This window comes from Macrobrachium rosenbergii, chromosome 45 (assembly GCF_040412425.1).
Source record: "Macrobrachium rosenbergii isolate ZJJX-2024 chromosome 45, ASM4041242v1, whole genome shotgun sequence".
NCBI classification, from domain to species: domain Eukaryota; kingdom Metazoa; phylum Arthropoda; class Malacostraca; order Decapoda; family Palaemonidae; genus Macrobrachium; species Macrobrachium rosenbergii.
Window position 1 is genome coordinate 18643804 of NC_089785.1, and position 14465 is coordinate 18658268.

Here is a 14465-nt window from a genome sequence, read left to right on the forward strand (position 1 = left end):
TATGAGAATAATAACAGCATGACTTAACTTGGTATACCAGGGAAGAAGTATTAAATGATGGGATTGATAAGTGGGAACAATATAGATTTAGACAAGGAAGAGGGTGTTTGGATCAAGTGTTTGCTATGAAACATTTATGCGAAAGGTTTGGAAGCAAATGCAAAAAGTTATATGAAAAGCACATGGACTTTGAAAAGCTTATGATCGAATCAATAGAGGCAATGTGGTGAGCATTGATTTACTGTATTAAAGATAGGTTTGTTCAGAGCAAATAAATTTTTACAATAGAGTGGAAGAGTGTTTTAGAATAACGAACAGAAATGACAGATTGATATGTTTGGTGTAAAAGGAAGTCTGAGAGAATGATATCCTATGTTTCCTTGGTTGTTTAAAATCTTTATGAATGGAGAATGGAGTAGTACAAGAAATCAGAGCAAGGACAGTAAATCTATGCTAGTTGTGGGAGAATAAAATTGGTTATGGAGTGTGAAATGATTGATGTGTACGGATGATGCTGCACTGAAGTGGAATAATGAAGAGAAACTGCAGAAACAAGTAAAAATGTTAGTGAGAGGAGAAAGCTGAGAATAAATGCGATCAATAGCATGGTTATAAGGGTAAATTCTTTTTTGGGGTAGTGCTATCAGTGCACCTCATGCGGTGCACTGTAGGCATTACTTAAGGTTCTTTGTAGCGTCCCTTCGGTCCCTAGCTGCAACCCCTTTCATTCCTTTAACTGCACCTCCATTCATATTCTCTTTCTTACATCCTGCTATCCACCCTCTTCAAACAATTGTTTCATAGTGCAAATGCGAGGTTTTCCTCCATTAAACCTTTCAACCCTTTCTACTCTCAGTTTTGCTTTCAGCACTGAATGACTTCATAGGTCCCAGCACTGGGTCATTGGCCTAAATTCTGTGTTCCATTCCATTCCTACAAGGGTAAATGGAAACAAGAAGATGGACCAGTAAATATTAATATGGATAGTGGAGGAATGGAAGCAACTGATTTACAAGTGTATTTGTGAACAAATATATATGATGGTAGTTTAAGAGAGGAGGCGAGTCACAGCATAGAGGTAATGGTATGTGAGGAAAAGATTGTGAAGAGACTTGGAACGTTTCTGGAAGCAAATGAAGGCACTGTTGGGTCAGTTCTCCTTTAGAGAAGTAATGTGTGGATGCTGAATATTATTGAGCAAAAAATAGTCACAGCTATTGAGATGAAGGATTTATGAAATTGGTGCATATGAAGAATCAGCTGGGTAAGAAATGTGGATATAGGGAGAAGTAACATATTTTAAAAGATGTACCAGAGAGCTTTGGGGAGACTTGGTCACGTTGAAACCATGGAGGTTGATAAATTGGTGAGAAAATATAATATGAAAGTGTCAGGGGGAAGAGAAAGGAAGACCCAAAAATTTCTGATGGTATGAAAGGAAACAGGAATATTGGAAAGAAAGGGCCTTAATATCCAAGGAGTATGAAAATGCATACGAGAAAGAGATGACTGGTGTCGTACAGTGTGCATAGGGTGTGTTCATTGCATTATTGTTAAGCCTAATACGCTTGTTTATGAAACAGGTAATGTGGGGTTTATTCTGCACCATTTAGCAGTGAAAGGATGAATATGGCAGTGACCATAGTGTTGTCTTTTCTCTGATACCATTGATTAAGCAAATGAAGAAATAAAAAACCAAAGGAATCGTCTGGACTTGAAAAGCATTAGCTGTACGTCTGGATAACAGAGAAATGCTCATCACCCTTGGCAAAATTTGAGAGGGGAAGAAAGATGTAATTGTCAGTGAAGAAATAAGCTAAGATATCCAACAATATGCGTCATTTAGGATAGCATCAGATTACTGATGCCTGTTGGTTTGAGAGGAAATTAGGTAGAACAAAGTTGTGTATATCCTTGTGGGAAAGTGAGATCGTAGAATGTTCACAATGGAAAAGAAAAATTATACAGTATTTAAAAAGGTTTCGTCACCAGGGGAATAAGTGAACGACGAAATGACTTTGCAAAATGTATTTTAATCCTGTTGCGCAGTAAAACAACGGATAATGTGCTGATTGTGTCTGTTGCAGTATCTTTGTCCAGACTAAGAGTTATGCTCAACTGTTGCTCATACTGTACTGTCCTTTCATTACCCTACAGAAAGAAAAAAAAATGTTCTTAGTCGATGTAAGAAGAATTCTTTCTCATGTTGTCTATGAATTTTGCTCCTACATTCCACAAAACTAACAATTTTCACTGTAAGATTCTGAATTCCAGTGGAACGTTGCTTAAAGTATTTATTTTAATTAAGGCAATGGGAAAGTTTGGGTGATGCTGGCTCATGTATACTCCTGTTTTGATAATTTATTTATGTGGATCTGGTATACTCTCTTACATGGAGGGAGATAATGAGGGCCCAGTAATCCTTAACCTGTATTCGACGAGGCAGTATAATGATAAAAAATAAACAAAAGTAAAAGCTGAAATGCAAATAAGATACGTGTTCATATTAGAGATTTGATTGCGATGTTTTATTTTCCTCTTTATTGTTTTGGGGTGTGGGGGTAATGGAATAATATCACACAACATAGCCATCTAGAAATGTCCAGTACTGTACCTTACAATATTCTCTTTGAAATGCGCTATGAAAATTAAAAACAAATGCCTTAGGATACGATGAGGTTGTAAAACCGTCTGCCTTAGTTTCGTCTGCTCACCCGCGAAATATGTTTTTTGAATTCAGAAGGACAGGATATTTTCATCTAGCTATTACCTTCAAGTTAAGATGCAGAGACGTAACATAAAAATTTTCATCTTCAAAACATTATTTATGTCATAAGGAAAACACGCCCATTAAGCATTTTCAATGAGTTTCGTCTGCTAGACTGGGAGGTTTTCGAATCAGCGGGATCAGTAAAGTATCGATATACTTACCATTTGATGAAATATATAGAAAATAGACTTTATGTTCTAAAGTATTAACAGACTAATTTATTATGAATTTAATTTTATAAGACAAAGTTTTATCATTGTTCCCTAAATATTCAGAGGACACGTCAATACAATAGACTTTAATTTGATTGGTTGTGTAGCAGAAAACAGAAGTTCGATCTCAGTGTCACTGCAGACGTTGTTATGATCATCTGTGTTGCGTCGATGGGGCTAAAGGCAGACCCCCAACCCTACCCCGTTGAAACGTACAGGATAATTTAACATGTTGGCCCTTAAGGGAAAAGAATGAGCACGCTTCAGACACTCTAATGTAAGTATATGATAATGCAGCTGTCATTCAGTCTATGGTTCAGACGTATTGATTGGGAAAGACGTCTTTCGTTTCCCTTAAATATCTGCTACGAGCGACAAACCCTTCGCTGACGAAAAATTTATCGTCATTTACCGTTTTCCGTTTTATGATATGACGTCTTTACATATTTGTACGGGATGGCCGGTTTTTCTTAACGTTTTCGTCGTCACTTACGTTCTGTAACAATTGACAAGCTGTATAAAAACGTTTTAACTGTTAAGGGAATGTTGTCGATCTACCGATTAGGGGAGGATACGAAATGTTTATTCGACTGTTTTACGGGAACGTTGGCCCAAAATACCTGTCATAATTTGACTGTCATGCCACTTGGTGGATTCTGCAAGCCGTATTTCAATGTGCCCTACCCATATTCAATAGTCTTAAGTGAAATTTATCTAGAGAAATATAATCAGGCTATTTTTAGGTTTGCGTACCCAAGTGCAGGAATCCTGTCGTATTTATTGACCTTTCAGGGATCTTAATTTATTTTCTGAAATAATATCCACATGAAACTTGAATTATCTAGGGTTAATTGCGTTGTTAAGAAAAAGTACCTTTAACTGCTATTCCAGAAGGAATGAAAATCTTGGTTTATCTGGTAGTTTTTCGATGTCTTTCATACGGTATCGACATTCCGTCGCAAATGCCGTCTTAACTGATTTCTACCCCATCACTTTAGACGCCCTCAATAAAAATGGGCCCCTCCCCAAAATAAAAATGGAACTCACCCTCCTCCCCCTAACAGTAGAATGGGATGTTTTGGGAATGGGGTTTTAAGGTTTGGTAAACGGCAACAATAATAATTTTGCCGCAGAATTTGAAATAAAAAAATCACTCGAAAAAAAATCAGATTAACCATGGTTTGACTTGCCAACCGCACCTAACCCAACACCTACGTGTAACTGTCGTGGAGGAGGAAGGGGCCACTTGGGAAACTGGGTCTTTGAATAGCCTGAGCAGTACTGGTAAACTGCTGCCAAAAACGGTATCTAAACATCCAAAACAACAGTATAGTTCTTGTCTGTAATCATAACTTATAGGAACTCAACCTAACCTTCCCTGAACTAACACATCTCAGAGCTCTTCTTTTCTCCAAGGGTGGGGCTTTGCCCCTTGTGGACCCGCCCCCCTAACCTTTGGTCGAAGCTATGGCAGACTGCATCTTATCTTAGCCTATTTTAGGTAGTCGTTCTATTCCTGGCTCGGGGGTTTAGACCCCCTTTGGCCCTAAACTTTTGGTTAGAATTATGGTAATTTTTTTTTTTTTTTTTTTTTTTTTGTAAAATCACAAGTGCATTTCAAAGTTGAAAATATGATTTTATGATTTTTCCTGTGTTTTAAGTGTGTTTTGAATATTCTAACATTCATTTTGGTTGCAAATTAGTAATTTTAGATGCTGGACTTCCCTTATGGCCTATGATAATGGGGGACCGTAGTGGGAAATTGGGGTAGATTTAGGATGTACTGTATTTAGGATATAATAAAGGGTATATTTAGGATGTATTTAACCCAACTTAACTTAGGGAGAAAGGGGATGTTCAGGAAATATTCAACTTTACATGGTCAAGGGTGTTGGGTCTTTACCTGACCTGTGGTATGCATAGGATCCTTACATACCTAGTGTGAGGTGTCACTTTAACAACATTCATTGAACCTTAATTTACTCAAATGTTACTGAAATGACCATCAGAAACATTCAGTAAAAACTAAAAAGAAAAACAAATCATGTTGGCTGAAATAACCCAAGAAACAAGTCATGCATCTGCACCAAGGGAACCATGACTAAGAAGTGGAACCAGTTTTTCAAGCAGAGCCTGAGTCCAAAATCCCACATAAACAAAACTTAGAAAAAGTGCAAGCAGGTAACAGCATTCATCAGTAAATATCTTCTTGACAGTAAATTTCCTATGAATTTTAGTATGATTTATTTTATTGAGCGTACAGTATTGAGGAAACTGAGAAGAAAGCAAAAAGAAAATATTATATTTATGCTTTATATTGACTTGTTGGATAAAGTAAATAATTTATCTTAAAGGGGATGAAGGGTTTGTTTATTGCTACATAGGAGAAATACTGGGGTTTTGTGTAGGGGTAAACTAATAAAAGCTTATGAGGTTACCACCAACAGCAATGGATAAATGAACTCGTTATATAAGATGTGTGGGAGAAATATGTCTTTTCCCAGAGGCATTCTCCTTAAAGAGGCTAAAATGTCATTTAAATGGGATACAGCACATCCTTATCCAACCTAACCTTGCCTAGGGCAGTGTGCCACCTTGCCTGACCTCCTCCTATCCTGTTTCAATCTGTATAACCTGCCTTCTGACTAATGCATACTAAATTGTTGTAACTGCACCTCACACAGGATCCTATTTCACACTGGGTCATCATGGTCTCTTTAACTCATCTAGGATGGGTCACAGTTTGAAAAGTAGACCTTTGCAATCAGCCACCTTGTGTGTAATGTAGTACCATGACCTTTTGTCTGTAGGCAAGATTGTGTACAAGTACTGAAATGACATGCAAAAACTCTATCTTGTTTTGGACAAGATTATCAAAAGAACTTCTTAGGTAGACATTTTGTGTATTGTTGTACACGGCATGAGTAAGGATTTGCATGCGAGCTTCAGAAGAAGAAATTACCAATAATCTTCCAAAAATAAATTACTTTGAGAAAATCACAGTGGATTAAAAATGTTCATTTGCTGTCTCCTAATGACAGGACTAATGTATCCATTATCATGTGGGTGGAATGCAAATACCTAAGCCAATGTGTAAAGATATGATTAGGTTTTCAAACTCAGACATTGTAGTCATGCAATATTGACCCGAGAACAGTAGGTTGTGTTCAGTGGTAAATTTATAGTCTAGCCTAACCTTGTAGACTGAGTTTGGTATATTTTCAGCCTAGACTTGTTTTCTTAAGGCAGGCTACAGGTGGGATGGATTTTTGTGAGAAGCATGTAATATGGGTCTAGGGACAAAAACCCCGTATAGAGTTAGGTTAGCTCTTTCATAGTTTGGTGGGGTCCCAATCAGATGCACTTGCTTCCTTTCTCCTATATTGACGTATTTCCACGAAGTGTATTTGCTCTTAGGCGACACATGGTGGTGGGAGGTTTGGTAAGTGGGTTGCAATAATTTAATCATTTCAGTGGGGCCTCCATTGCTACCATTTTCTTTTGGGTTTGTTGCTAGATCTGGTTAGAATAGGTTTTTCTAGTTAATTTGGAAAGGTGCCATCAAATACAATCAATATAGCAAAGTCGTTTAGGAGAGGGAAATTATTGTTTATAGAAATAGCCTTAGTTTGTGTAGGATTAACTATCTCTTTCCTGAAGAGTCTTAAAATTATATTGACATGAGAGTTGCATTTGTTCTTATTATGCATACAGGTTCAAGCCCAGTACAGTACATATATTTCATGGGTTAAAATAAGAACAGGTTATTTCAGTTGTCTATCACCACAGCTGTTGTATGACTCAAGTTTATACTATATACATTTTTCAGAATAAGGGTCTTGCAGTCTTGTGCTACATTTCTCCAATAGAATACTACTGTCTTGCCATGAATTTTTTTATTATTATGTATTTTGATGAATGTCTGACAGACAAGTAGTATAACTGTTTTATGTTCCCAAGTTTGTAGACACCTTTGTGAAATTCGTCTGGAAATATTTCAGACATCGAATGAACGTCATTGTTTTTATTTTTCTTGGAAGGTCTGGAAGTTAGTATTAGTTAGTTTCAAGGCATTTTAATGAGCCCACTGATTTGCACTTGTGGACCCTCTTAGGGCTGACCTGAAGTACTTGTCTGTTGTTTGTAAATGAGAAGTGAAATGAAACCAAGACACTATGAAAGTAGTTTGGTGACTATGTGGGAAGAGACCACATTACCTCCGAGCCACAGCACTTCCTGGTTTGCAGACATTATGCATACAGTAACAGTATACATTATTTTACTTATGATTGACATAAATTGATATAAAACACCTAGGGAAATTTAAGCTATGTATGTTTGAACTATTTGATTGTTCCTTTAGAATAAGGCTTTTATTACTGGATGAACTTTGTAAAACTGTAGGGTAGTTTATTATGATGACTGAGGGCTTGGTCAAATGGCAGTTTAGGCTTTTACACTGGAATACTGTATAGGGTTGAACACTGTAGCCTTAATATCATGTGTTTAATCTTTTTTCAACCTTTTATATGTACAGTATTCTGAGTTCTACAATATGTACAAAATTCAAACCTGCTCAAGAATAATATTGGCTGTTACGTTGGTGCCTGACATCTGACCTAGTAAATATATGATTAAGTGTAATTCAGACAGATGGTGTCTCATGCTAAATCTTCTTAGATAAGTTTTGCTATAAAGTGCTATGTTATCATTGTATCGTTGTTTTGTACAAAACAGTACATTATGCATCTAATTTTTATTGTTACAAAGTGTAAGCTTCCTATAAGTTACAGCGGTGTGTAATAATGTGATAAAATCAGCCATATTAAAAGTTATACTTTAGTCCAGAATTGACTGTTAAGTCTTCCAGTACAGTATATGGAATTTACATAGCTTTAAACTTTTAACATTGATTATCACAATTCTCAACTCCATATGTATTATATGTTGAACTGTAGACATCTTTGTTAGGAGATTTTTTGGTAATACAGTAATAGTACAGGCAGTCCCTGGTTTACGATGGGGGTTCCGTTTTTCCGCCGCGTCGTAAACTGAAAATCATCGTAAACCGAAAAATTGTTGAAAATCGAAAAAAATCCTCAGAAAACCTTACTTTTAATGCTTTGGGTGTATTGAAAACAATGTAAAATGCATTTTTATTGAGTTTTTCGTCAATAAAAACCTCCAAATTTTGATTATTCTGCCGTTTTGGAGCCATATTTATTCCGTCGGATTGGCATACCGCGCACATGCGTCATAAACCGGGAAAATATCTGATTGATATATTTGAAAAGCATCGTCACCTCAGAACGTCATAAACGGACCCGTCGTAAACCGGGGACTGCCTGTAGTAGTATGTGAGGACAGTTTAAAACTACAGAACCCCTTACTACAAGAACTTGAGGAGTTGCCCCAATTAGGATCTCCCACCCCATTTGGGCCATGTTCATTCTGAGGATATGTTAGGATAAGTTGCTTGGATTAGGGTCATAGGTATGATGAATTAGAGCACCCATTCATTAGTTTACAAGTTGGTGATCTGGTTAATGTTAGGAGATATTGGTAAGAACAGTCGACCCCCCGGTATTCGTGGGGGATGCATACCACTAACCCCCCGCGAATAGCTAAAATCCGCAAATACCTAAAACCCCCTCCAAAAATGCTTATAACTGCATATTTTAATAGTTCAAAACACCAAAAAACCCTTTAAAATGCTTATACCTGAGTATTTTATAGTTTTATCACAAAAAGTGCATTTAGTCATGAAAATTATATGAAAATACAGTAATTGTGAATATTTCTCAATGAAAAATACTGTGAATAGGCGAATTTTCCGCAAATAATATATGTATTCCTTAGAGAAATCCACAAATCCAGAACCACAAATAGGCAGGGGTCGACTGAATTGTGATGAATAAAATCCACAAATTATTTATTTTGTCTTTTGAGAGAGAGCTTTTGGTAGCCTGACTGACTCTTAATTATCATAACTACTATCGTACTGGTACTTTGAACCAACATAATATACATAGTATAGCGGAGACAGTTTGAGTTATTTGGTATACGGTACAGGATTTCACATAAAAGAGAACAAAATCAAAAATACTTTTAATTAAAATTTTGATAGATAACTTAATAAATTTTTTTGAAGACTATGTGCAGTAGTAAATAATGGAACATATTCCCCAACTTACTTTATGCATTATATGTATTATTTTACAAAATATTCTACTTGTGCATGAATGACACATACTTGAATACCTCTCATTTTGAGCAGAGTCACACAGACGTTTTTGAAGTGTCATTCCTTACTCGTGATCATGCAAATAGCTACAGAATATATTCGAATATTCCTGTCCTTGTTAAGAGGGTGTTTTATACATGCTATGGCCAGAATGTTATTTTGTAAAAATAATATGGTAAATTTGAGGATATGCTGTACTGTATTGGTATTACCAGAGATTAAAAGTGTGGGAGAGAATAGTGAAGTATTAACATCCTACAGTTGCATCACCTGCATATTAGTGAACCCAACTGATTTGTTTAAGTAGGTATCTATTGCATAAGTACAAATACATAAAACATTGTTACTGTTCATCCTTCTCCTAATCTTAATGCAAAGCAAGAATGTGCCTTAGTATGTATATGATATAAGGATAAGTATTTTTACAAAAATGTCAATATGTTAGCATACTGTATTTGCCCTTTCGTACTTTTCTTTTGAATTGTTGAATTCTTAGTATACGCTTTTCATAATTACCACTTCAGACGAGTCAGATCTAAGTTTTATTTAAAGATCATGGTTTTTCATACACAGTATTCCACGTTGATTAATTTAATTTAGATTTGTGCTTTCAAAACCAGGAGATATGTATGCAGACTTTTACCTCACATGAGCAAATTTACTTAGGAAACACACTGTGTGATCCCGGTATAGTCGATGATCGTGACCAATTTTCAGAAAGTGCCTCATTGTCAAATTTGAAAAGGTCACTTTCAAAATTCATCACTAGCTTTAATTTTTTTTAGGTTACTGAAATAGCAAGGTAGCATTACTGTATCCTGTTTATTTTCCAATCAGTAAGGGGTTGTTCCATGTGCTCAGAAGAGTACTGAAATATAAAAAAATTCAGTGTTCTGTTCAAATTGAGTTCAAAATGCTTAAAAAAGAGAAGTGTACATACGTATAGTACATCCTAATCAAGACTTCCGGTTACATTTACAACAATACGTTTACATTTAAATTAGGAATTTGGGTTTTTGTGTAAGTTGGTAGAATTACTGTATGCAAAAGGTGTTGGGTAGATTTTTACAAAAATTTTACCCTTTTGCGGACCTCATGACTGTTAACGTGATCAGATTTTGGAAGAGATGGGCACGTAGCTTTTAAGGAGAAGGAACTTTTTCGGGGACGTAGTGTTTAGTCTTGACTGTTTTTTCATCTTCATTTTTATTTTGATTTTTAAGGTGTTAAGCCAGGTGACCCTGCTATATAGTACTTGCTTCTCCAACGTATAAACGGAATTTTCCAACAAAATCATGGAAACTCCTCTAGGGTGAGTCAAGACTTTCTTATGACCCTCATGGAGATGCTACTAGAAATGGCCTCGGCACAAGGCAGACATTTATGGTGAGAAGTAATGGAGGCCCTAAAAGTATCCTCAGCGGTGCCACAAGAGTTGATCGGTTGACGAACAGTGTCAGTTTGAGTGGAAACTGACTTGATTTGTCTTTCCATTTGGCTGCTTGCAAGCACCAAACAGTTGCTTGTTTCAACAAAATTGGTAATAAGTGACTGGGAAATATTCTTTATACACTTACCTATATTCACTTAGGCTAACATGGCTTAGCTTTGGACTTTGCTCACATTAACCCCTCAGTGGTTGCCATAAAAGTAACATGAAGTTTACCGTATTTTTTAAAATTCATGAGAAGCTGTCAATGAGTTGGCCATCAAGGGTGATTTGTAGTTTGGGAAGTAGCTAAATTAGTTGGTTCTTTTTTATTTATTGTACAGTATTTGGTTTTGTCTTTCATTGTTAACCTCTTTACCAATCATGTTGACATATGAGACGGAATTTTGTTTACTATTTTGTGCATGAACAATTTGTTGCAGCACAGACTTAGACATGTCATGAAATATAATGCATGTAATGAAGTAGTGCATTTTAATAAAAGATCCATGCTTATGCTCCGGGAAACCATTGTATTCATTAGGAGAGCAGTTCAGGCTGGTGGAAGAGAGTAAATTAATTTCAGCATTTGATGTTGGATTCTTCTTAAGAATTGTTTTCAGGATTTTGTGTCTTTGCCACCTATCAGTTGAAGACGTAATGAAATGTTTATAGATATCATTGTTGCATTTGGGGAAAAAAATGAAGAGTTTGCAGCTAGGGGGTGAAGAGACTGCAAAGAATCTTAAGTAATGTAATGCCAACAGTGCACCGCATGAGGTGCACTGACGGCACTGCCCCACCTACAGAGGATCTGAAACAGCCCACCTTTTCTCAGAACATTGCCAGAAAGTTTTTTTGTCGTAGGCATAGACCTACTACAGTGGACATCAGTCCTCTTTGTGGCCCATTTCATGCTGTTTTCTAACTCTTTCATTTACCACCTAGGTCAAATTTACTTTATCTTAAATTCTGTATGACACTGACAAATTCTGGAAGCAGCCATCTTGTCATTTACAGGTATTTTATTATCCATTGCTATATTGGACATCAGTGTTATGCACCTCTCTCCACTACATCATAGTTATTGTGATTTCCAGGCCACTTTTCACACAGGCTTAGAATTAGGCACCTTTTTTTTTTTTCCACAGGTGCTACTTTGGTCATCAGAGAACATATCTGGTTCACAAATATTTTCCAGGCAAAATATGAATCCTGGGTCTGTCTTGTTCTTCCCTTCCACTGTGAGTTCTTGAACATTTTGCCATCTTTTGTATCCCATTGATCATTATTTCTGGGATAGATTTGTCAAAACCCATCAAAGAAACTGGAGCTCATTGAAGAAAATCCCGTAGCTATTTCGATGACACATAATGAATCGGTATGCAGCCATTCTTCCATTATATTTCAGTTTTATCTCATTACATCCCGTACAGTTATAATTACATCCCGTACAGTTATACTGGTGTGTTTTCTCTTTCTTTTCTTACAGCTGATTAGCTGGCAGCCTGACACCACTGTCACACCCAGGCTCACGTCATTGCTTCCACATCATTTTTGCTTCCCTCTTTCTGTCCTTAAACTGAATAAACGTCATTGGGTAAATATGCCTGCTGTGGTCTCTCAACTATGAAAGAACATGCTAAGAAACTATTTAATTTCTTCCGTCATCTCACATGATTTACTGGTAATTAGTACTTTGCAGTCGTATTTTCAGTCATTGGGTTTGGATTTAGAGTACCCAACAATTTAAGACAGACTTCTTTAACCGTCTGGGGCATGGGTATGGGGCTAGCAACCACGCCTCAGCAGTCAGAGCCAAGGAAATTGCATCAGACGTCAGGAGTCTGGTTTGAGTAGCAGTGTATCAACGGTGAGACTTGAAAAGTCAGAGAATGAGTAGAACATTTTGGTACTTTTGAAATTGTGCGGAAAATATATATATTTTTTTTTCTGGGGGGGAGGGTTGGCAAAAGTCTGACTGCTACTATTGGTTTCGGTGTTTGCATACAAATAACAGATGAACCTTTATTAGGACAAGGAAGGATGCAAGAGTTAGCTCCTTCCATTTTTGTATTTGGTTTTTCCGTCCGAGCATTTTCTTGTATGTTTTCTACCTTGTAATGATTCTCTCTCTCTCTGTTACGCACACGTGTGTAGTCTTCTGAGAGAGAGAGAGAGAGAGAGAGAGAGAGAGAGAGAGAGAGAGAGAGAGAGAGAGAGAGAGAGAGAGAGAGAGAAATGGTATTCATTGTGAAAGCAGACTGTGAGACGAAGTACTTTTAAGTTAATGCGACATCTCCAACCGCCGCTAAACCATAGACCTGTACTTTCTCCGGTAATTACCCCATAATTTTGCCATAGCTCACAGCTTCTGGCGTTTAGTTAACTAGTTAAAAGTAGATTCTCTCTCTCTCTCTCTCTCTCTCTCTCTCTCTCTCTCTCTCTCTCTCTCTCTCTCACACACACACACACACACACAAGGGTTGAAGCTGAAACAAGATTAACATATTTAACCATTGTAGGAAATAATGAGTCATTTGAAAGTCTAAGTAGCTACAGTAGAAAAATACACGATTTCTCTATTGGTCTTGAAAAATATCGAAACCGTAACTTCATTTATTCGTATTTGTTATTGGTTTCAAATTATATGATAATATAACTTTATTTGCGTTTTTGTCATCAGTGAGCTGACTGTTGATTGAAAGTGATTTTCCCATTCGGGATCTGCTTTCTAGTGTTTTCGACGTCAGAGACTGCGCTTAGTAATCTTCTTCTTCTTCTTCACAATGATAATAAACTGGGAAGATATGTTGATTCGTGTGTCGAATTTCTAGAAGTTTCATAGCAAATTTAGTTGTTTTTTTATTTTCGTCATTTTCGTGTTTTAACCCCCTAATTCTACTAATTTTGATTGTATATATTTGGTTTTATGCTTTAGTGTATATATATATATATATATATATATATATATATATATATATATATATATATATATATATATATATCACACATTACCACAGGTGGACAATTTTTCACCTGTGGTAATGTGTGTATCACGTAAATATATATATATATATATATATATATATGAAATTTTTATCACACCGTGATTTTTACAATCATGAAGCTATAAATATATATATATATATATATCTCCGTTGGATATATATATGATAAATGATAATCGTGGGGACACGAACCCGCGACGATATTCAGCGACTCCAGTTGACGTAAACCATTGACATTACAATGGTTTACGTCAACAGGTGGACAATTTTTCACCTTCGGTAATGTGTGTGAATAAATGAATCATTTAGTACGATAAGTTATATTATATATATATATATATATATATATATATATATATATATATATATATATATATATATATATATATATATATATATATATATCTCACACATTACCACAGGTGGACAATTTTTCACCTGTGTGTAGTGTGTGATAAATGAATCACGTACAATTATATTTTTTATATATATATATATATATATATAGGTCCATTTTATTTTACGACGACGTGCTGTGTACTTGTATGGTTTAAGTAAACGTTATTTGTCACCTTGAGAAGAAGCTACTTTAAGAAAGAACATGTTAGACTCTCTCTCTCTCTCTCTGTCAACAAGGTAGCCTAGCTGTGCGTGCACTGTCATGTTGGAGAATAATAGTTTACATTTTTTATCAAATGTTGCTCTTTATGTCAAGGCTTACTGTATGTACAGTTATATTTAATGAACTTTGTCATATTTTTTATCTCCTGACAATAATAATAATGATAATATAATAATA

The 14465-nt window shown here is 35.9% G+C and overlaps 1 protein-coding gene across 4 annotated transcripts in view; it reads left to right on the forward strand.

Moving 5' to 3' along the window:
• Positions 1 to 3111: 3111 nt before the first annotated feature.
• Hcs (holocarboxylase synthetase-like protein) overlaps positions 3112 to 14465 on the forward strand; it is a 75655-nt gene continuing 64301 nt past the window's right edge. For all 4 annotated transcript variants that reach the window (XM_067088553.1, XM_067088554.1, XM_067088555.1 and 1 more), the window contains exon 1: positions 3112 to 3259. The gene's annotated coding sequence lies outside the window, so the exon portion shown is untranslated. The remainder of the gene's footprint in view (positions 3260 to 14465) is intronic.